Genomic DNA, 23,383 nt, shown 5'->3' on the forward strand with positions numbered 1-23,383 from the left:
ATTGGAAGGGGAGGTGAACCATGAGAGACTACGGACTCTGAAAAACAATCTGAGGGTTTTGAAGGGGCAGGGGTGGGAGGTTGGGGGAACCAGGTGGTGGGTATTGGAGAGGGCACAGATTGCATGGAGCACTGGGTGTGGTGCAAAAACAATGAATACTGTTACGCTGAAAATAAATTTAAAAAAATCTTTTTTCTATTAATTTGAAATAAATCTTTTACATAGGTACTAAATTCTAACATTTAATTAGGTTGGTTTCTGAGCTTTCTATTCTATTCTGAACCCCAGCCACATCATTTTATCATATTTCTGAAGTATGTTCTAACAGTACAGGCCACTCTTCCTTTTTCTCCTTTTTTTGATATTGTCATGAATTTATTCTTTAGGGATACTTCTAGAGTAAATCTGACAGCTGTCCTAATTCCCAAAATCATCCTGAGATTTTGGTTGGGATGTGCTAGGTGTTTTGATATTAGTTCTCCCAAAATATCTTTACAATATTAAACTTCCCATTTAAGAATATAATATGTTAGGGAACCTGGGTGACTCAGTTGGTTAAGCATCTGCCTTTGGCTCATGTCATGATCCCAAGGTCCTGGAATTGAGTCCCACGTTGGGCTCCCTGCTCAGTGCGGAGCTTGCTTCTCCCTCTCCCCGAACTTATGCTAGCAGTCTCTCTCTTTTTCGCAAATAAATAAATTTAAAAAATCTTTTTTAAAAGAATATACTATGTCTATCTTTTTAGTAAAATCTCATTTAAAGTTCTTTCTGGGTATGGCTATATGCGTAGAGGATATGTGTGGGGAAATGTGTATGTATGTGTGAATATGGGTGTGTGTGTGTGTGTTTCCATGTAGCTTCCACTGGGCTTAGAAAACCTATTCCTAAATATGTAATAGATTTTGTTGTTGGTGGTGATTTTTTTTTATTATGTTTCCTAGTCGGTTATTTATGAAAGCCAATGAAATCTGTATACCTATTTTTTAATAAGTCACTGTTCGCTCTTACTATTTCTAGTACTTTTCTAACTGATTTGCTTTGGTTTTCTTAGGCAAGCAATTATATCTTCAAACAATAATTTTCTTTTCTCCTCCAATCTTGACCCTCAAGATTCAGAGGAAGAGCACATTCCTGTGTTGTGCTAGCTTTCTTTTTCATACATGAGTAATATATGAGCACAGTACAAGTGTTAGAAAAAAATTTTAAAAATCACACATCTGAAATAACACAATGGTTTGCTACTTGTCCATGTATTTCCTTTTTAGATGGTTTTCTTTGGAAATATAGATGGGTGTGTGCACTTATATGTGCATATATGTAAAACCATATATGAATTTATAAATATTATTAAAAGGAACACTATTTGTATTGTGAATCTTAAATTTCCTATAGCATGAAAGTATTTTCAGGAAAATAAATGTGTGTGTCCTAATTTTATATCACTTTTTGTCGTTTTGTCATAATCTACTCACTCAAGCTTCTAATTTACGACATTTAAATTGTCTCCAGTTTTTAATATTCTCAATTGTCTTGCAATAAATCCTTTTTAGAATAGTCTGATTTCTGCCCCAGCTGCACTTGGCATAAATTCCTAAAAATGGAACTGGTGAGTCAAATGATACATGTTCTTAAAACATCTTTGATTTATGCAGTATTGTCCTACCAATGGTTACAGGGGGATTTTAATCCTGTTCATTTCATTGGATCATGCCTGTCTCCACTCTCTCCAATGCTGATTTTATCACTCCTTTCCTTCTTTACCACTCTGAAAAGAAAAAGAAGAAAAGATGTGTTGCATTAGAGTATAAGTTTCTTTGATTAGTAAGGAGGTTGGATACAATTGGAAATTGTATCCTTCTTTCAAGACTGCCTACCTAGATAGTTTACCTAGATTTGGATTTTGAGAGGGGTGATTTGGTAATTTTGTTATGAAATGTCAAGTATCCATATATAAAAACAATATTAACCCCCTTTGTCATATATTTTTTACAAACATTTTTCACAGTTTACATTGTGAACTATAATATCCATATATTTTTCACATGAAGTATCGATTTGTCAATCTGCCTTTGATTTTTTAAAAGAAATAAAACATTTCATTACAACTGATATACTTTATGTTTCTCTCCATAATTGCATTCTACTTCCTCTCTCACTAAATCTGATCATTATCCCACTTCTGGAGGGATATTATTCCCATGCATGTTTTAATAGCAATGCTATGTGTGTGTCCATAAGTGATGTACATGCTTCTATTTTGCACATTAGATTTTGAAAATTTGCATGAATTGAATCATACTGTAGATATTCTCTAATTGGTTTCTGCTCGATATTTTGTTTAGAAATATATTCATGCTGAAATATAGACCTAGAATACATTCATTTTAATGGAGGCATACTATTCTATTTTATAAATACGTGGCAATTTATCCATTTTCCTGTTATTGGACACTTGGGATTTTTATTTTTCTAAACTTTCATTATGAGAACATTTAAATGGCTATTACTATACATGACTCTTTCTGGGCTTGTACAAGAATCTCCCCAGGCACACAACGAAGTGGGGGGTTGTTCAGGTCACTGGTGCATACAATTTCAGATTCTTTAGATGGTACCAACAGCTCTCATAATCAGGTACCATTTTACTCTCTCAGATATTGTTTCTCTATGCCAACTCATTGTGGTATCAAACTTATAATTTTTGTCAGTGTTATGGGTAAAAAAACTCACTGTTTTATATTTTCCTGAACAGGTCAGTTTGGTTGTCTTTTCACACATTTATTGGCCACTGTGGTACCCTCTTCCGTAAATCTTTATATACTTTGCCCATTCTTCTATTTATTTTTCTTAAGTAATTTTATAGTTATACTTGTTACAGATTGCTTCATAGCTTATGATTAGTTGAGGAATTTGGTGTTTTTTTGAGAAATATTTGAAAAATTTGAAAAATTTGAAAAATTTTTGTTGAGAAATATCTGAAACTTTAATGGAGGCTCACTTACCAATCTTTTCTTTTTTTTCCCCCCAGGTTTGGGCTGTGCATGGGCGTGTGCGTGTGCATGTGTGTGTGCGTGTGTGTGTGTGTGTGTGTTTTGAATCTGTCTTTCTTATACAAAAATCAGAAAGATGGTCTCCTATATTTTCTTCTAAAAGTCAAAAACTTTTGCTTTTTATACGAAGTTCTTTAATCAACCTGGAGTTTATTTTGTATATGGAGTGAGGTGAAGATCTAAATTCTTTCCCATATGGATAACTTGCTATCCCAGGACTGTTCATCAAACAGTTCATCCTTTTGCTGCTGGTCTGTTATTGCCTTTTCTGTCACATCAACTTTCATATATGAGTGAGTCAGTTTCTGTGTTCTCTGTTCTGTTCCACTGGTGTCGTTGTTAGTCCCTCTACCAACAACACATTATAATAATTATATCTTTGAAATGTTGTGATACATGCCCAAAAAAGTCCCTGTATCAGGTTTTTCCCAAAAGTTGTTTTTTAATGTAGTTAAATGTATCATTATCCCCTTCTTATTTCGTTTTATGTTATAGAGGTGCACCTACCCAACATTGTATGTCAGAGTGAGAATGTATAAATATTTGATAGCTTCCCCACCCTCACCATGCCAAACAATATTTTTATCTATTTGCTTAGATCCCTGATTTTCTGTTATATTTTAAAACACTTGGTACAGAAAGCTGTAGAACAAGAAAGATTTAAAAAGGGGGGGGTACATATATATTTTACATATACAAAATGCATAGCCACAGGAGAGGAGTGGGGAAGTTGAACCATACATTCTCATTTTCTGAATGAATTTTGCTTGGGAATTTAAGAGTGGAATAAATACCAAATTTTGTAGCCATCCACTGTTGTACATGTGGAAGATACGGAGAATGACAGAGATGGGGAGAGAATTTTTTTTAATGTTTTGTGGTTCATTAAAAATGTACTTCTCGGGGCGCCTGGGTGGCTCAGTAGGTTAAGCCGCTGCCTTCGGCTCAGGTCATGATCTCAGAGTCCTGGGATCGAGCCCCGCATCGGGCTCTCTGCTTTCTAGGGGAGCCTGCTTCCTCCTCTCTCTCTGCCTGCTTGTGATCTCTCTGTCAAATAAATAAATAAAATCTTTAAAAAAAAATGTACTTCTCTCTCTCTCTCTCTCTCTCTCACACACACACACACACACACACACACACACACACACACACACACGAGTCACTCATTGGCGTTTACTCAAGAGAGTAAAGATTTAAACTCCTTTCAGTTCTGTTTTTCTGTGTGGTTTCTGTTTAATGGCAATTCCATGGTAAGAGTAGATGATGTACCTACTTAAATTTTATTTCAATAAATGAATAATAATTTGTTTTTTTGCTAGTACTTTCATAACTCAGCAATTTATTTTAGTAACAAATGCACATAGTAGAAAGTAGATGTCTCTTCCCTACCTGTTCTCCAGTCTCTCAATTGTCTTTTCAGAGGCAAATTGTGTGACCAATTTCTTATGAATCTAGAGATACTCAAGGATTATCCCCCTACAGAGTAGCATACTACCTAAAGTGAGCTATTCCTTACCTCTATCCCTACTGAACACATTATCTGGAGATCATTCCTTAGCTGTGCATAAAAATCTCCCTGGTTATTTTTTTTTAAGATTTTATTATTCATCTGACAGACAGAGATCACAAGTAGGCAGAGAGGCAGGCAGAGAGAGGGGAAGGGAAGCAGACTCCCTGCTGAGCAAAGAGCCTGATGCGGGGCTCGATCCCAGGATCCTGGGATCATGACCTGAGCCGAAGGCAGAGGCTTTAACCCACTGAGCCACCCAGGCGCCCCGGGTCTGGTTATTTTAACACCAGCATAATATTTACTATACAAACACATCAGTGTGCTTATCTAGTCCTTTTTTTTTTAATGTTTTCCCAGTGTTTTACTGCTGTAATCAGTATGTTGAACAAGCACACCTAATGATAAAATCGAAATAAAACTTTTTTTCCATTATCATTTAAAAGTATTTCTTTAGGATAATACTTCTTGGCTTTGTTTGAAAACACTAACAGTTCTCATGGATTTTCATTTTCAGTTAAAAACACAGCCTCAATTCAGAAATTATAATCTTTCTTCTCAGTGATAGACCAAACCCCTGAACTTGACTTAGTGTTGTATCTTCTTGTCCCAGCTCTGGCCAGCTACCAGTAGGAAGACTGTTGTGGGGAAATGGGGTCTGTCTGCCTCTTTTTCTTACACCAACCCGCTGCTAGTTGTGATTTCACTTCCCATGAGAGCCAGGATGGGAGAAGGGGTAAATGAGCGAGGAAAGATAAAAGGATGAAGTGGTGGTTATCATTGGTTGGGTGATTTTGAGTTCTCTGCCCCTGGCTGATGGTTCATGCTGCCTCTTTCTCTTATGGAGCTTTGTGTGGTTGTGGGAGGTTCTCTAGAAAGCTGCTCTTCCCTACAGTTCTCCTGACCTGTTCCTGATTGTGGTTTAGGACTCCTTTTGTGGCATGACCAGCCTTGTTTTACCAAGTTCTCCTTGGCCCTTGGGGTAGCCCTACTGAACCAGACCCAAGGACACCCTATGCTGGTTCTTGGCACATATCTGACTTCAGAAACACTCATATACCCCTTGTCCTAAAAAATCCCTGATCCCAACACAGGTGCAGTTGCAGGGTTCTGACACCAAAGCCTCAAGGCAGGCCCTCTCTGACTTCTGGATTTCTGAGGACAGCCAGCCCCTGACCCCAGGCCAGTTTAGCACTCCCATAGCTGGGGCAGGCACTGGTCTTCCTTTTCTCTCATTGCTGGAAAAGTCTCTTGAAGCTCCCCAAGAGACTCCTTGAAATTCTCCTTCCTAATCTTAATAGCTGTCTTCTCTACTGGCCCCCCAAATTTGCGGTGAAGACCCAGAAAGGCAACAGCTCTCTAAAAATCCCCTCCCCAAAGTCCCACTCTTATTTTCTTCCTTGATGTGGCTGAGCAGTTCAAGAACCATCAGACTGATTCTTGGCCAAATCCCTTGCTCAAGTTGCAGAAAGGAAGGAGTCTATGGCACATTCGCTTTGGTGTCCTGAGCCAACAAGAGTTCTGTTCTAATGTTTTTTACACTATCATAAAACAATACTGCCATTAATATTCTTATCCAAGTATATTTATTTGTGCACTTGGACCAGTGTATCTACATAAATTGCCCAGTGAATTAACAGAAAAAGAACCGTGGGGCCAAAGTATATGGGCATCTCTTTATTATTAAAATATTGATGTAAGATTTTTTTTAAAGATTTTATTTATTTATTTGACAGGCAGAGATCACAAGTAAGCAGATAGGCAGGCAGAGAGAGGGGAGAAAGCAGGCTCCCTGCTGAGCAGAGAGCCCGATAAGATGCGGGGCTCGATCCCAGGACCCTGGAATCATGACCTGAGCTGAAAGCAGAGGCTTTAACCCACTGAGCCACCCAGGTGCCTCCTTGATGTAAGATATTGCCAAATTGTCCTCCAAAGGGTTATACAAATTACTGTGCACTAAGAATATATAAGTGTCTGTTTCCCACCTTTTGAATAAGCTTCATAGTTTACATTTAAGCTTTTAACCTACCTGGATTTATTCTGACACAAATTATGTTTTAAATCCTCATACATCCCCTGCCCCTAACTGTATTAGATAGTAAATGCAAATGTACTTATTGAAGACCACTGACTTAAAATGCCACTCTTATTCTGCAATACATTCTTGAATATTTTTGGACTTGTTCTGGGCTTTGTCTTTTTGCTCCACTGATCTGTTTTGTCTATTCCTGTTCTAGTTCCATACGATTATGATTATCATAACTTTATTATAAATTTTAATATCTGGTAGGGATACTCCCATTTCATTAGTCTCCTTTTTTCAAAATTCCCTGGGTCTTATCAAACTTTATTCTTTCAATGATTTTTAGAAATATTCTGCCTAGTTTTAAAAAATCCCATATGGGTTTTGATGAGGATTACAAATTATGGTTAAGTATGTGGGAAATGGATGACTTTCTAGTATTTAATATTCCTGAATGAGAACACAATATTCTTACTAGTTATTTAAAGAATTCAAGTGAGCTTTGTAATTTTCTTTATACAAATTTTTTCTGTATATTTCCATAATCCTAATTACATATATATGTGGCATTGCATATATTTGTTGCTATTATAATAAAGCTCTTTTTTCCCATTATACTTTCTAATTACAGTTGATCCCTGAACAACATAGGTTTGAACTGCACTAGTCTGGACTTTTTGGATACAGTACTGTAAGTGTATTTTCTCTTCCTTGTGATTTTCTTAATAACATTTTCTTTTCTCTATCTTATTTTGTTTGAAGAATACAGCATATAAGCATAAATACAAAATATGTGTTAATTGATTATGTTACCATTAAGACTTCTGGACAATAGTAGGCTATTACTAGTTAAGTTTTGGGGAAGTCAAAAGTTATATGTAGATTTTCTACCGCATGGGAGTTGGTGCCCCTAAGCCTCATGTTATTCAAGAATCAGTTAATATTGATGTATAAAATTAGTTAGTTAATATTATATTAGTTAATATTGTTAATATTGATGTATAAAAATTTTCATTTTGAAAACTACTACTATTTTAGGTCATTTTAGTTAATCTTCTTGGGTCTTCTAAATAGGTAATCATATTATCTGTAAACGATCATAAAATTACTAGCTCCATTCCAAGATTTATACTATTTACTTTTGTTTGTCCAATTGCCAAGGCTTCACTATCCACTACAAAGTTAAAGTTATGAACCCATACCTACAAGCATCACCAGGTATAGACAAAAGTTGCAAAGACATATGACAAAATATTAACAGTGGTTATTTATTTTGTCATAACCTCTGTACTTTGATAATATTTTCAATAAACATGAGGAAAATCAACAAAGCTAATTTCTGCAATTTATTTAAGTCTGTTTTATGGTAATTATCCAAGTCAAGAGAGTACTTACCCTTCTAATTCCAGTGATAATGGATTAATGGGGATGGGCTTACTTTTCCAATTTAAACAACTAGAAATTAGATAAATACATGAAATAACTGCTTCCAGATACTGGAATATCTGGAATAGGTAGCTCAGGAAATATAAACAAACAGACAAATGAAGGATTGCTTTGGCTCTCTGCCTTGAGGCACCTTCTGGACACAGAACAGAGAGAAAATCCCAAGCTCTGTATGGTAATCTCACCGAGTTGAGGAAATGGAGATGGGAGTTCAGGGATTCTAAGACAGTTAAAGTATTGACGGGAAGAATTCCCAGGTGGAGCAAACTATTTAGAAAAAGAACTTGAGAAATATGCATAGGAATCCTTTTAGGAATCTTTGATTAATACCAAAATGGCTGTGTGTAGAATAAAGCTCCATGAGAGTAGAAAAGAATAATCCGTGAGTCAGAGGTGAATAACTCTAAGATCTCAAACAGGGCTGGAAAAGTCCTTATTGACCATGTAGTACATTCAGTAGAGATCCAAAGAAGAATCACACATTAACTAACAGTAGGACTAAATCACTGATTCAAAGCCCACCAGAAAAATGCTTTTAAAAAGGCCTTGAAAGGATCAAACTAAATCACTGGTACCTTTACTGCCTACCACAACAAAGCCCAATGCTCTTGGAAAAAAGATAACAAGATCTTGAATTTCAAGAATGTATTACTTATAATTTCCAATCTCCAATCTAAAATTTCTAGAGATGATTAGAAGCAGAAATATGTGACCCATAATCAGGACAAAAAACATTCAACAGAAAGAGATATATACAGTATAGGTGAAGGAAATATCACCTTAATACTTAAATATTTACTACTTAAATAGCTATTATGAATCTGTTCAATAATTTAAAGAAAACTTAAGACATATATACATACATGTATGTATGTATGTATATGTATCATACATAATCCATAAAGCAGTACAAGGCCATTTGAAGGTAGACTGAGATTATTTAAAGATACATATAAAAACACTAGAACAATCTTTAAAAATAAAACAAAGAAGCTAATAAAGCAATAGTGGAAGCAAAACAGAATAAAAAATAATTCAAAGGAGAAAAAAATGAATAAATGGGACAAATAGAAAATAAATAGAAAGATGGTATGTGAAAAGGTGCTCAATGGCACTAATCATCAGGGAAATGCAAATCAAAACCCCAATAAGATGTCACCCCATATGGGTTGGCATGACTGTTACAAAAAAGACAATAGATAACAAATATTGATGAATATGTGAAGAAAAGGGAATCCTTATACACTGTTGGTAAGAATGTAAATATGTACAGCCATAGTGGAAAATGGTATGATGATTCCTCAAAAAATTAAAAATAAAACTACCGTATAAACCAGCAATCCGATTTCTGGGTATTTATCTGAAAGAATTGGTATTGTTGTCTCAAAGAGATATTTGCATACCTATGTTCATCGCAGCATTATTCACAATAGCTAAGATATGGAAACAATCAAAGTGTCCTTTAATGGATGAATGGATAATGAAAATGTTATAAATATAGCACATATATAACATATATAGTGTATGTGGTTCTACATAATGTGTGTGTGTGTATATACACACACATATATATGTATGTATGTATCTCACACGATGGCATATATATGGAATATATATGGAGATATATATGTATGTATATATCTCACATGATGGAATATTATTTGGCCACTAAAAAAAAGAGAAATCCTGCTATTTGTGACAAGATGCATAAACCTAAAGCCATTATGTGAAGTAAAGTCAGACAGAAAAAGGCAAATATCGTATGGTATCACTTATATTTAGAATGTAAAAAAAAAGAAAAGACAATTTTATAGGAATAGAAGAGAATAGTAGTTTCTAGGGGCTGGGGGAGGGGAAAATAGGATGATGTTGGTCAAATGGTATGACTTTTCAGTTATAAGAAGGGAAGTTCTGAGGATTTAATGTGCAGCATGGTGACTATAATTAATAATATGGTATTGCATACTTGAAAGTTGCTGAGAGTAGATCTTACGCACTCTTACCACATACATAAATAGTTAAGTCTGTGAGTTGATGGCTGTGTAAATTATCTTGATCTGGGTAATCATTTCACAATGAATATGTATATCAAATCATCACATTATACATTTTAAGTACATACAATTATACTCCCCAATTATACCCAATTATTCTTCAATTAAAAAAACAGAATAACTACACAGAAAATCAGTAAGCGTATAGAAAAGTCAACACTATCAAGCAACATGACCTAATTGAAATTTATCCTAAGAACATAACATCAACAGCAGAACATTTATTCTTTTCAAGAGCATATGGAATAGTTACCAGTTAGATCATATGGTGAGTCATTTTTTTCAAATCTCAAGAAATTAGAAAAACACTGAAATCTTACAGAGTATGTTATCTGAAAATAGTTAAACTGAAAATCAATAAAAGAAAGATATTTGGGTGGTTCCCAAGTGTTCTGAAATTAAACAAGACATTTCTAAATAACAAATAGATCAAAGAAGAAATAACACATAAAATTTGAAAGTATGTTGAGGAAAATGAAAAAGGCTTATCAATGGTTTACCAAAGTTGTGGGATATAATTACAGCAGTACTTAGAGGTAAATTCATATCACTATTTATGTTAGAAAAGAAGAAAGGCCCAAAATTAATAACATAACTAACCAATCTAAGAATTTACAGAAAGAAGAGAAAAATAAGCCTAAAGTCAGTAGAAAAAAAAAAAAAGAAAGAAAAAAGGCAAGGCAAGAGCAGTAAAAAATGACATAAGAAATAAACACATAAGAGAAAATTAAGAAAAACAGAAGTTTGTTCTTTATTTTTTTAAATTTTTATTTATTTTTAAAATTTCTTTTCAATGTTCCAGAACTCATTGTTTATGCACCACATCCAGTGCTCCATGCAATATGTGCCCTCCACAACACCTACCACCAGGATCACCCAACCTCCCACCCCCCTTCCTTCCAAAACCCTCAGATTGTTTCTCAGAGTCCACAGTCTCTCATGGTTTGTCTCCCCCTCCAATTTCCCCCAACTCCCTTCAAAAAGAATGATTTTAATTAGAAATCTTAGCTAAATTTATGAAGAAAAAAAGGAAGATGAAAATGACCAATATTAGGAATAAAAGACAGGGAGTCAATTTAGATTCTATTTATGCCAAAAGGTAATAAAATAATATTAAGAATTAGTTTATGATAGTAAGTTTGATAAATTACAGAAAATGCCTAAATTTATTTACACAATGAATAAAATTTCAAAATTTGAATTTGTAATTAAAAATAGTACCACAAATAAAACTGCAGACTCAGTTGACTTCACTCATAAATTCTATTTCTATTTCTATTATTTCTTTTTCTACTTAAAAAGAAATAATACTAGTCTGATATAAACTCTTTCATAAAATAGAGGAGGAAGTCAATTTTATCATAATATTGAACCATATAAAAACATTGTAAGAAGAGAAAACAGCAGACCAATATCCTTCATGAATATTAAAAAATCCTTAACAAAATACTAGCAAATTGAAACCAGTAATGTATATATAAATCATGACCAAGTGAAGTGTTTCCTAAGAATGCAGGACTGGTTTAACACTCAAAAATCCAATCAATACATCTCACCATGTTAAAAACAAAGGTGATTGCTTCTCAGTCTTTTGGCAGGGATCAAGTGCAGCATCTGTTCTTATCAGTTTAATATCTGATAAATTCTCTAATGATTTAAAGGCTTATTATACTATACTGGAGAAAAGAAGCCAGATACAAAAGAATACATAGACAATTGTATTATGTCAAGTGTTTTTCCTCATGTATCAAATGTTTTCTTTATTATTTTTTCACCTTTACTTTTATTTTTATTTTATTTATTTATTTTTTTAATAAGGTGGGGGTGCGTCATTCCTAGAGGTACTGCAGTACCAGGTTGATGCACAGGGTGGACAGAGCAAGCTCCTATTGCATCTCCCTGCTCCAAAAACCCATTTATCCAAAAGAGTACATATTACATGACTCTGTTTATATTAAACTCTAGAAAAACTAATCTAGAGAAATAGAAAACAAATTAAAGGTTTTCTGGGATCAGGGGCAGGGGTGGAGGACAGAGATTAACTGGGTAGGGGCAAGAGTGAAACTTCTAAGGCAATTAAAACGTTCCATTTCTTGACTGTAGTGGTGGTTATGAGGTTGTATAAATTTGTCAAAACTCATTGGCCCATATGCTTAAAATATGTGCACTTTATTGTAAATGATACCTCAATAAAATGTATCTTTTAAAAGAGTATTAATAGGACATCCCTGTGAATGATACAGAACCAGTATATGTTTACATCATACTTCTCCTAAATTCGTCCTCTCAATTTTTGCCATAATGATTTGACATTTTTACTTTAGTTTTATTATTATTATTTTTATATTTTTAAATGTTTCTAAGAAAGTAATCAGCTTCACAACAATAATTGTAATAATTTAGATTTAGTTCTGTGTCCATATTACTTTAATGTTACCAGTTTCTTTCATAACATGACTCTCCCATTTGTGAACTTTCTTGTTTTATATACTTGTTAATTGGATTGTATTCTTAAGGTTTTTTTTTTTTTTTCACAGAAGATCAGTATGTGGTATTTTTCCTGAAGAGGTATATAAATAAAAATGTTTTCTATTGTCTTCATAGACAATGGAAACTTACCTTACAAAGAGAATTCTTGAGTCTTTTTTTTTTCCTTCAAATTTCTGGATAAATTTCTAGTTTCTTCAGTTACCTAATGTGACAAAGAAATATGGGCCCAGCTTGATTACTTTCAATCTTGAAAAATCTCTTTTCCTGTGGTTCCAGACTCTCACAAACTCCTAGTTTTCCACATTTCTCAGGATTCTCCTTCTCAACACTCTTATGTAATATTTCTTCCTCCTCTGCTCTTGAATATTGGTGCTCCCAGAGGCTCTACCTAAGGCCTTCTTTCTCATCCTATACCAAGGGTTACAAATCCAGTCAAGTCTAAACTTTAAGGAACGCAATAAAATAAATAATTTTCTTGGAAAATACAAATAACCATAAGGAATTCAAGAAACAGAATGCCTTCAAAGACCAATAATTAGGGAAGAAATTGAAAAGGTTGATACAGAACTACTTCAGAAAATGGTGCAATGACTGTTTTATCACTTAAATGTTCATGGAATTGAGGATTTCCTTGATACATAAACATTTACAGAGAATAGAAAGATATAAAAGATCCAGTTGCTTTTATAAACCTAGATTAATCATGACACCAAAACATGAGAAATATAGTAATGAAACAAAATGGCCTATCAATGCTAGAAAATCAAAATAGCTCTATAATAAAAGAATAATACAACATGATGCAATGGGCATTATCAAAATAATATAAACACAGTTTAACAGAAAACCATTAAAATAATTCACTACATCTTTAGATCAAAGGAGAAAAACCTATGATCTTCTAGACAGGGATGAAAAGGCAAGAATATTCTACTTTCTCTTAGGATGTAGTAAGTCACAAGGCAACATTGCTTCCCCACATAACCATGTTTTGTTTTGTTTTGTTGTTTTAAGCCAGATGATCTACAAAGTTATGAGTTTCTTAAACCTATTAAAGAGCTGTTGTCACAAAGGTACCAGATGAACTAGATTTCAGAGTGAATAGCCCATTTAAGGAGAGGTGGATCACACAAACTGTTTCACTTTAGCAGAGCACAGAAGAAAGAATAGTAAGTAGTGGGTGGATAGTAGTAGCCCACTGATGGAAGAATTTGCAACACAAGTGAAAATAACTATGACAACAACAATACTCAAACCCATTTTAAACATCAACAAGAGCAACTCAACAACCACACCCACACACCCACACAGATGAATGGTCTCACAGAAAAAGAATCATGCCCATCTCCAGGCAAAAGTACTATTTACCTCGGTCTCTGCTATTTTTCTAATAACGTGTTCAACATTCAACAAAAATTACAAGAAACACAAAAAAGCAAAAAAAAAAAAAAAAAAAAAAAAGTCAAGAGATAAGGTAGTCAATAGAACTAGACCCAGAAATGACTCAGATATTGAAATGCTCAAATAAGAACCTTAAAATAATTGCGACTGATATTTTAAAGGATCTAATGGGAAAAGTGGACAACAGGCTTACACAGGTGGGGAACTTCAACATTGAAGTTAAAACTATTGGAAAGTCAAATAGAAATACGGGTGGGGGATGTGATATCAGAGATAGAGAAAAATTCTTTTGGCAGGTTTATCCATAGATTAGATGCAGAAGAGAAAAGAATCACTGTATTTAAAGGTAGCTTAATAGACATTTTTTAAACTAAAACACAAAAAGAAAAAAGATTAAAAATACAGAAGACCCAAAAGCTGTAGGACAATATAAAATTGGAGTCCCAGAAGAAGAGAGAAAAAACTTGGAAGATGAAATATTTGAAGAGATAAAAGCTGATAAGTTTTCCAAAATTACTGAAGGATAACAAACCACAGATCCAAGAAACTCAGAGAAGAAACAAATATTAAAAAGAAACAAGTAAAATCTAAACATTAGTCAAACTGCCAAAAACCCTAAAATATTCCCTGTATTAGTTTATGCTTTCAATGAAAGCCCAATAAGCCCTGTGAGATTTTTTAAAAGATTTTTAAAATTTATGTATTTATTTATTTATTTATTTAACAGAGAGAAAGAGAGCACAAGTAAGCAGAGTGGTAGGCAGAGGGAGAGAGAAGCAGGCTCTCTGCTGAGCAGGGAACCTGGTGTGGGGCTCGATCCCAGGACTCTGGAATCATAACCTGAGCCGAAGGTGGCTGCTTAATCAACTAAGCCACCCACGAGCCGCCCCCCCCCCAGTGATAATTTTGATAGAAATTGACCAACTACCCCTAAGCTGTATATGAAAAAGCAAAGGAACTGGAATAGTCGAAATAATTTTGGAAAAGAAAGTTGAAAGACTCATACTATCTGATTTCAAGGCAATATAAAACTATAATAATCAAGATGGTGGTATTGGTAAAAAGATGCATAGATTAATAGAACAGAATAAAGTTCAAAAATAGACCCTCATGTATATGGTTAATTGATTTTTGACAAAGGACCAAAGGAAATTCATTAGAAAAAGAATAATCTTTCAACAAAAACTTAGACGTCTACATTTAAAAAAAAAACAAAACACTAGCTTCAATCCATCTCTCCCTCCATGTAACATTTAACTCAAATGTATCATAGATCTAAATGTAAATCCTAGAACTATAAAACTTCTAGAAAAAATTCTGGGGAAAATCTTTGTGACTCTGAGTTGGACAAAATTGTGAAACTCTGAGTTAAAAAATACAATCTACAAGGGAAAAAATAATAAATATTGGACTTCATCAAATTAAAAAATTCTGCTCTTCAAAAGACATTTAAAAAAAGTAAAAGACAAGACACGGGTTGGGAGAAAATATTTACAAAACATATATATGATAAAGAATTTTTATCCAGAAAAATTGTAAAGAGTTCTTACAACTTAACAATAGGAAAACAATTAACCCAACTTTAACATGTGCTTTAAAATTATTTAGACACTTAGCCAAAGAAAATATATGGGTGGCAAATAAGCCCATGAGAAGAGGCTCAATACCATTAGGCATTAGGAAAATGTAAATTAAAACCACATGTGATACCACTACACTCCTGTTGAATGGCTAAAATTTTTGAAATGGACATTACCAGGGTACCTGTGTGGTTTAGTCAATTAAACGTCCAACTCTTGGTTGCAGCTCAGGTTGTGATCTCACGGTTGTGAGATCAAGATCTGCGTCAGGCTTCACACTCAGCACGGAGTGTGTTTCAGATTCTATCTCCCTCTCCCTCCTCCTCTGCCCCTCCCCCCATGCAGTCTCTCTCTCTCTCTCTCTCTCTCTCTCAAATCAATCAACCAATCTTTTAAAAAACAGACATTACCAAGTGCTATCGAAGAATGTTATTGATGAGAACTCTCAAATACTGTTTGTGGAGATGCAAAAATAGTTCACCTTCTTGGGAAAATAGTGTGGCAGTTTCCTATAAAGTTAAACATACAGTTACTATCTAAACATAACTCGGTGATTCTATTCCTAGGAATTTACCCCAGAAGAATGAAAACACATGTCCACCAATGACTGGCCTGTGAACTCTTAAGAGCTTTAATCATAGCAGGCAAATTGGAAATAATCCAGAGGTTTTTCAACTAGTAAGTGGGTAAGAAAATTATTATATCCATATAATGGAATACAGCACAGCAATAAAAAAGATTGCAGAAATGACACATGCAACGATATGAATGCGTCTCAAAGCATTTTGCAGAGTGAAAGAAGCCAGACACAAGACACTACACACTATATTCCATTTATTTGACATTGTGGAAAAGGCAAAACTCTCGGACTAGAAACCACCTGTAACCCTGTAAACTCATAAACATAAATATTCTCCAGGTTAATTCTCTCCCATGCAAAATAAGTTATGCAAAAGGATACTTAAGTGAAAACAACTGACTCCAGCTTGAACCCCCTTAGAATGCAGAAAAATGTCCATCACAGTGTTATTTGTAACACACACTTAAAGGAAGTGTGGGATGAATTGCCTACGACAAGAATGTGGCCCTTCAATCGTGCAATGGAGAACGTTAGTAATATAGGAAGCCCGTGGCATAGATACACAAAGACAGACAGAACACCAAATGGAAACACTACTAGCTAACAACGGCTAAGTGGCTGCTATACACTGGGCATTCCTCTAAGTGCTTTATGGATATTATTCCATTCAGTCCTGCCAAATACCATATTGTTATTATTATTGTTGTGTTGCTGTTGTTGTCAGTGGTGGGTTCTGAAGTCTGGGAAACTTGATGTAACATACAGTCAATGATGGAGATGGAATTGGACACCAGGTAGTCTATTCTAGACTCAGAATTCTGACTAATACCTTTACTATCTCTATTTTGCCTGGCCATAAGCCTGTATGTTGTAAAAAGCGCACAGAAGCCTGGAAGGGACCGATCCAAAATGTTAATAAGTCACCCCCCCGGGTGAGGGTTACAGGTAGCTTTTATTTTGTTATTTTGCCTCTCTGTGCTTTTACAATGTGTTCTCTAGAAAGAGCATGATGTTTATAATAAAGTAAAATAATATTTAAATAGATTTAAATAGGTGAAGACTTAGTCTTGTCTGAAAAGTTGCCTCCTCATGAGACGTGACATTCTAAGACCGGGGTCTAGTCCCCGCCAGTCTGAGTGTGGCACCCTGCACTCTCTCTGGCTCACCCCTCCTCTGTGTCACCCCACTTCAGAAGTCTAGGATGAGCAGCGAAGCACTGACTCCAGAGAAAAACCTTCCAGCTGCTTCTGCCAGGCATCCTGGATAGCCGCCGGAGGGGGGCTGGGTGAGTCCAGCTCCCCCTGAGTCTGACGCCGGCGGGGCTGGCCCAGAGTCCTCAGCGGAGCTCAGGCAGCAAAGACCCAGGTCTCCCCTGCTGGGGGTGGGATTGGGTGAGACGGGAGAAGACAGGGAGCCTTGAGGCAGTGGTGGCAAACATTAACAGAAGAAAAGACCTGTTTGATTAAGCCACGTCTCTCCTCCCCAGAACCCCCCTTCCCTCCCTCAGCTGTATTCAAACCCCATTGCATTTGGAGGGAAATCCAACCCATGTGTTTCTGATTCATTTACACTTAACTCATCAAAATCCTGTTTTGAAAGAGGCCATTGGATGGTCTACAAAGTCTGAGCAAAGATCCCCGCCGCTGCGGGCTGGTTGTGGACTCACCAAATACCCCTTCTAATCCACCAGGCCTGTGGGCAGGTTCTGCACCACGGTACAGGCTGTCTGAATGTCTGCTCCCCAGCCTCGGCCCCCCTTGGAGCCCTTCCCCAATGCCTTCTGCCTCTTTACGAGTTCTCAGCCTGCCTGCAAGGGCCTGGGAAACTCACTCTGCCCCAGGGAGAGCCACAGAACATGCTGCCCTTCCCGGGCAAGGCTGGGTTTGAGATGAAACCCTAGAGGAGAACACAAAGGAAGGGAACTAATAGGTCTCAGGCCCAGGGAGTGTATTTTAGGTCAAAGGGGTCTGCACGGGGCCCTCCATCACAGTGGGTGCAGCGCTCATCTCAGAGTTGGTGATGAGAGGACTAAGCAGCCCACCATGTTGCCAGGCCTGCCTCTCCCACCGGAGTTTGAACCTGCAGCCTCGGACCTTGGATTGGACTGCAACAACGAGCTGATCTTCCAGCAAGAGCCGGCCATCGAGTCCCTTGTCAGTGCCCCGCAGGTGTTCTTGGGTCAGCGTGGGGTGGTGCTCGGGCATCAACCGCTGGTGCAAAAGCGAGCTCTCTCAAACAGACATTTGGAAGTCATTAAATCAAAAAATGGTTGACTCAGATGCAAAGCACGCCCAAGCTAGAAAAGACCTTAGAGAACTTTGTGGGCCAACCCCCACGTTTACAGATCGAGCCTCACGAGATCCCCTCCAGAAGGCTTTGGAGTAAGCCAAGCTCCTCCAGCTTGCTGCTTTGGGAGAACATGGGGTGTGGTCAGAAGAGACAAGGAAGGCTGGGCCCCCTCCAAGCAAGGCTTAGACGAAACACATGGGAAGCAAGAACAGAACAAAGAGAGTGGGGACGTGGGTCCTTTTGTGTCACCATCACAATGGGTTTTAACCTTGAGATAACCTTACCCTACCCTGTGTGCATGTTGCTCCTTTTTCCCTAGCAGGGATTAGTAGCACGGAAAATTCTCCAGAACTTGCCATGAGGATATGGACAGTTGGGAACCAGAAGGCAAGCAGTGTCTTGTTGGGCACCAGGAGGAGGACAGCAGGAGCCAAGTGAGACAAGGGGTCGGAAGATGAATAATGAGAGTAGAGACCATTTACTGGTGGAATTCTTCCATCATGAAGCTCAGAGAGGTTCAATAATTTGATCCATGTCACACAGCTACTAAGTGTTGGCATCAGAGTTCAAATCCACATCTGCCTGGCTCTAAAATCCATGTAACCAAAGAAATAGGGAATGGGCGGACAGAAGGGAAAAGCTAGATTTTGCTCTGGCCTCCCTGGCATGCATACTTGATAATCAAGGAAGCTCCCAGAAGGAGGTGCTGTTGCGCAGAGTCTGGAAGGATAGGAGGAGCAGGGTTTCCTGGGGTGGGGTGGGGGGTGGGGGGTGCTTGGAGAATGGTCCAAACAGAGAAATCAAGGTGAGTGCCAGTTGGGGCGCTCAGTGGCTTGGGGCGCTAACTGGTATATGGTGGTTGCACCTGGAACTTACCAGCAGGTGGCAGTATTTCAGAACAAGAAGGTGACCAAAGTAGGTTAGGCCCATAGGTTAGGAGTTACTGAACTCTTAATATGTGCTGGGCATTGTCATAAATGTTTTATGCGGAGCATCTCTTTGAACCTTCACAACAACTCTATGAGGCTAGTGTTACTATCAGCCTTGTTTTACACACAAGAATGCTTTAGCGACTTGTTGAAGGCCACAGATCCAGGAGGTACTGGACCCAAGACTTATAGGAGCTTAACTCCAAATTCAGAGCACGGCATTAGCGGTCAGATCTCAGTCCACCAGCTCTGCTGAATCTTCCATCATGGGCGCCCCCTGTGCTGGGCGCTCCAGACCCAGGAATGGGCTAGACATCACCTCTGTTCCGGCTGTTCCACTGATGGTTCCAGTGCCCTGGGGTGATGGAGGGAGGTCCTCACAGGCAGCCGGTAAGAGGCTAGCCACCGACCAGGTCCTCAGACCTAACTCAGATCTGGCCGTCCCGCTCACAGTTGGGTGGACTTGGTTGTATTGACGGATGTCTCAGGGCCCCGGTTTTGTTCAACTGTTGATAATTGGGTATAAGGTGAACCTCACAAGGATCAAACGGAACAAGAATCAGGCATGGCGTAGGTAGGGTGCTTTATGAAATGAACACAAATACCAAACACCAAAGGCACCAGCAGCCCAGAAGAGGGCCATCTAAGTGGGTTTCTGGGACCCGAACAGCAGGCTGCAAGAGGGTGAGCCTGAGAAAGCATAAGGACTTGGGGTTGGGGGAGCTCAGTGAGCATCTCCCCACCCATGGAACCAGGCCATGGGGAATGGTAGAAGATGGGGAAATGTGATCTTCAGAGGGCTTCAAAGTGAGCTAGATCTGAATAGGGAGGTAAAGGATTCAGAGCAGCCTGGTCAGCACGCTGCCATCCATCAGGCATCTATCTCATGGACCTGCCAATGGCCAAGCACCTGTCCTGAACTGGCTCAGCCTGGGCCTTCCTTCCTGCACTGTGCCTGCGTCCTGGCACTGTCTTGCCAATGACTGAACTAAGCCCCACCTAGAGCCACCTCCTAGCTGCCCAGCAGGTCTGTACGCAACCGGGTGCCAGACGTCCCTTACGTGCTCTGCATAACCCACTCTACCTGTGATCCTACCAGTCACACCCTCAGAGTACCCCCATCAGGGCAGGAGATGGCAACACAGTCTCCATGCCGGGAGTGGTTGAGTTGTTCCAAGAGGGTGCATGCCCCAGAATGTGGTGATAGACGAGCAATTGGGGGCAGACATGTAGAGTTGGGCCCCATTGACGGGCAAACACAGTGCCCCTTGAGGTTGCTCAGGCAGTAGGGCCCATCTCTCCTCTCTGCTTGCCTTTCTGACTTTCAAGTCTTCAGAAGCAGCAGTGAGGACAACCTCTCGCTCTGCTCCAACACCACCATGCCTTCCCCCACCACCCCTACCATGCTTCTAGCCTTCCTCCTCAAGATATTGCAGGAACAAAAGCTACAGGCTCTTTGGGGTGGGTGGGGGGTGATGGGAGCACACGTCTGGCTCTGGTCTTATCTGCACAGAGGCGCATTCCTTCCCTGGATCACCCCCCACCCAGAAACCTCATCATTCATTCCATCACACACACAGCTGGGGCTGGGGGAGGCCATGACTGGTGGGCCAGCCCTGGAGGTGGGGATGGGGCGCTGCAGCCTTTTCCCCACCCCCCAAACAAGACAGATATGTCCCCTCTGAACATGCTGGGGGAGATTATTTTAACAAGCACTTTTGTACCAGGAAATCAGTGTGTTTAACCTAACAAGCAAAGAACAGCCCAGTGGGGCCCATAAATCTCGTTCCCACCTATTAATTTTACGGCCTACATAAAGCAGTGTTGAAGTCCAAAGTAGATGTGACCTAAAAAGGCATTGCTCATTCTGACACATATACGACGTGGCCAGGACTCGAACCCTGACCCTGACCCTCACTCCAGGAAGCCAGCTCCCAAGCCTCACAGGGTGCAGGGGCTCACACTGCAGAAACCCGCCTAGCCTCCTCTCAGAACAACAGAACAGCTGGAGGAGATGGCCAGGGAGGAGGCTGGAGGATGTAGCTATTCCTGAGGCTGGGTCAGTAGGCAGCCCCTGCCCCGAGCCCCCCGAACGCCCCCAGGGCTGCTATGTGGAACTGTGCAGGTTGGTCACTGCCCAAAGACACCCAGACAAGAGGACAAGCGAGGGCTGAAATCCAGCCTGCACCCCCTTCCCCATGACTCTCCCTGGGGCACGGATGCGTCTTCCAGAGCAGGGCATTTTTTGAAAACCCACTGAATTGGCAGCAGGGCTCACAGCCCCCTTAGATAAAACCTGATCTCCAGCCTGACTATTTCAAATATTGATCCCCAACTCCAATGACTCCCTGTTCCCCCAAAGCAAGTACATAGTGCTCTTACCAAGAAATCCTGGTAGGGATTGACTGTTAGTTGTTGACTCCCAACTTCAGTTACATGCCAACCCCTCCCAACCCTCAGCAGGCTTCGGTTGTCTCTCTCACCACTTAATGACTGGCCCTGGGTCACTCTGGCCACCCCACAGGGACTGCATAGTGTCCCCCACAAACTCACCAGGACAGGGGCCACCCCAATGCAACTTAAGCCTAAGCTAAGCCACCTCAATCCCTCATGGGCCCCACAATAGAAGAGGAGCCTGAGGACCCCCAAACCCAGTGCACGCTTACTGCACCCCAGTCATATGCTAAACTCCCAAACTCAAGCGCACAGCTGTGTTCAGTACCTTCTGTTTGTTCCCCCTTTCCACCCTAGCTTCATTCTCCATCCTCTCTGTGTCTGGAAGGCTCACCCCTAGGGACTTGCCTTCTGGTTTCCAGCCCAGTTCACAAATTAGAGCCCCTATGACTGAGGTAAGGGAGGGGAATCCTGTGGGCCAGAGACATGCACTCTTCTTCACGGGTTTTGCTTCATCTTGAAAAGTCATGTGGAATTTCATGCTCTCATAATATATCTTTGTTGGCTTTATTATAAAAATGTTTCTCTTAGGTCAGTTTCCCCAGAAGCAAACCTGAGACAAGGATCTGAAGGCAAGTCATTTGTTTGGGCCATGATCCCAGGAAGCACCATAGGGGAGGGAGGATGTGAGCTGCGGAAGGGAAGGAAGCCCGCACAGGGTGTATTAATGAACAAGGTACGACTGTAGGGAAGGGACTCAGTCCTGCTGAGAACCTGCAGCCAGGGTATTTATCCACCTGTTCTGATAGTGTTAGGCTATCACTGAGGGGGTGGGGTCAGTAACTCCAGGTCCTCCTGGGGTGCCCAGTGAAGATGGAACCTGGGCACAGTCAGACAACATCCCCAGGAAGAGTTGCAGGTGCCGTAGCAAAAATCTATGGGCATTTCAGGAATTTCAGCTACTGAGGGGATGTGGGCAGGGCAACGTTAACATTTGCTACAGAGTTTTCCTCAAATATTCAAGTCAATTTGACCCTGAAATCTCCCCTGGCCTTTGCATTCTCTAAGAATCTCAGTTTGAGAAGCCTGCATCCAGAACTCTTCACCCTAAAGAGGGCACCGACTCCCCATACATGCTCTTTCCACCAACTCCTATAACCTTTCTCACCCCCATGGCCACACGCTGGCCTGCTGACCTCTAAACCCCACCACACGTGGAACCCAGGGCCCACACCTCCAGCAGATCCCAATTCAACCTTGGAGTCTTTGCTTATGGGGCTCCCTTCCTCTGGGCAGAAACTACTTGCTCACCCCCGTCCCTTAATGCCATCTATGCTCTACCACCTCCATCTGAAGGTCCATATGTCCACCTGATCCCTAAACACACTTTGACCCTCAAAAACCCGGCTGCACCTTGACCCTCCAGTCCAATGACACAACCGACAAAGACCCACACACTAAACCATATCTTGAATCCTCAACCACAGGTGACCCCAAATCACACTGACCCTCCCCCCAGCCATGCCAACCGCACACTGATACCTCAGCTCCATCTCTAGCCACACGGTGACCCATGCTGACCCACAACCACACTGGAATACACAGTATGAGCACATACTTATCCCTGACCTCAGTCACAC

This window comes from Enhydra lutris, unplaced genomic scaffold (genome assembly GCF_002288905.1).
Source record: "Enhydra lutris kenyoni isolate GAN:26980312 unplaced genomic scaffold, ASM228890v2 scaffoldscaffold18, whole genome shotgun sequence".
In the NCBI taxonomy this organism is placed as follows: domain Eukaryota; kingdom Metazoa; phylum Chordata; class Mammalia; order Carnivora; family Mustelidae; genus Enhydra; species Enhydra lutris.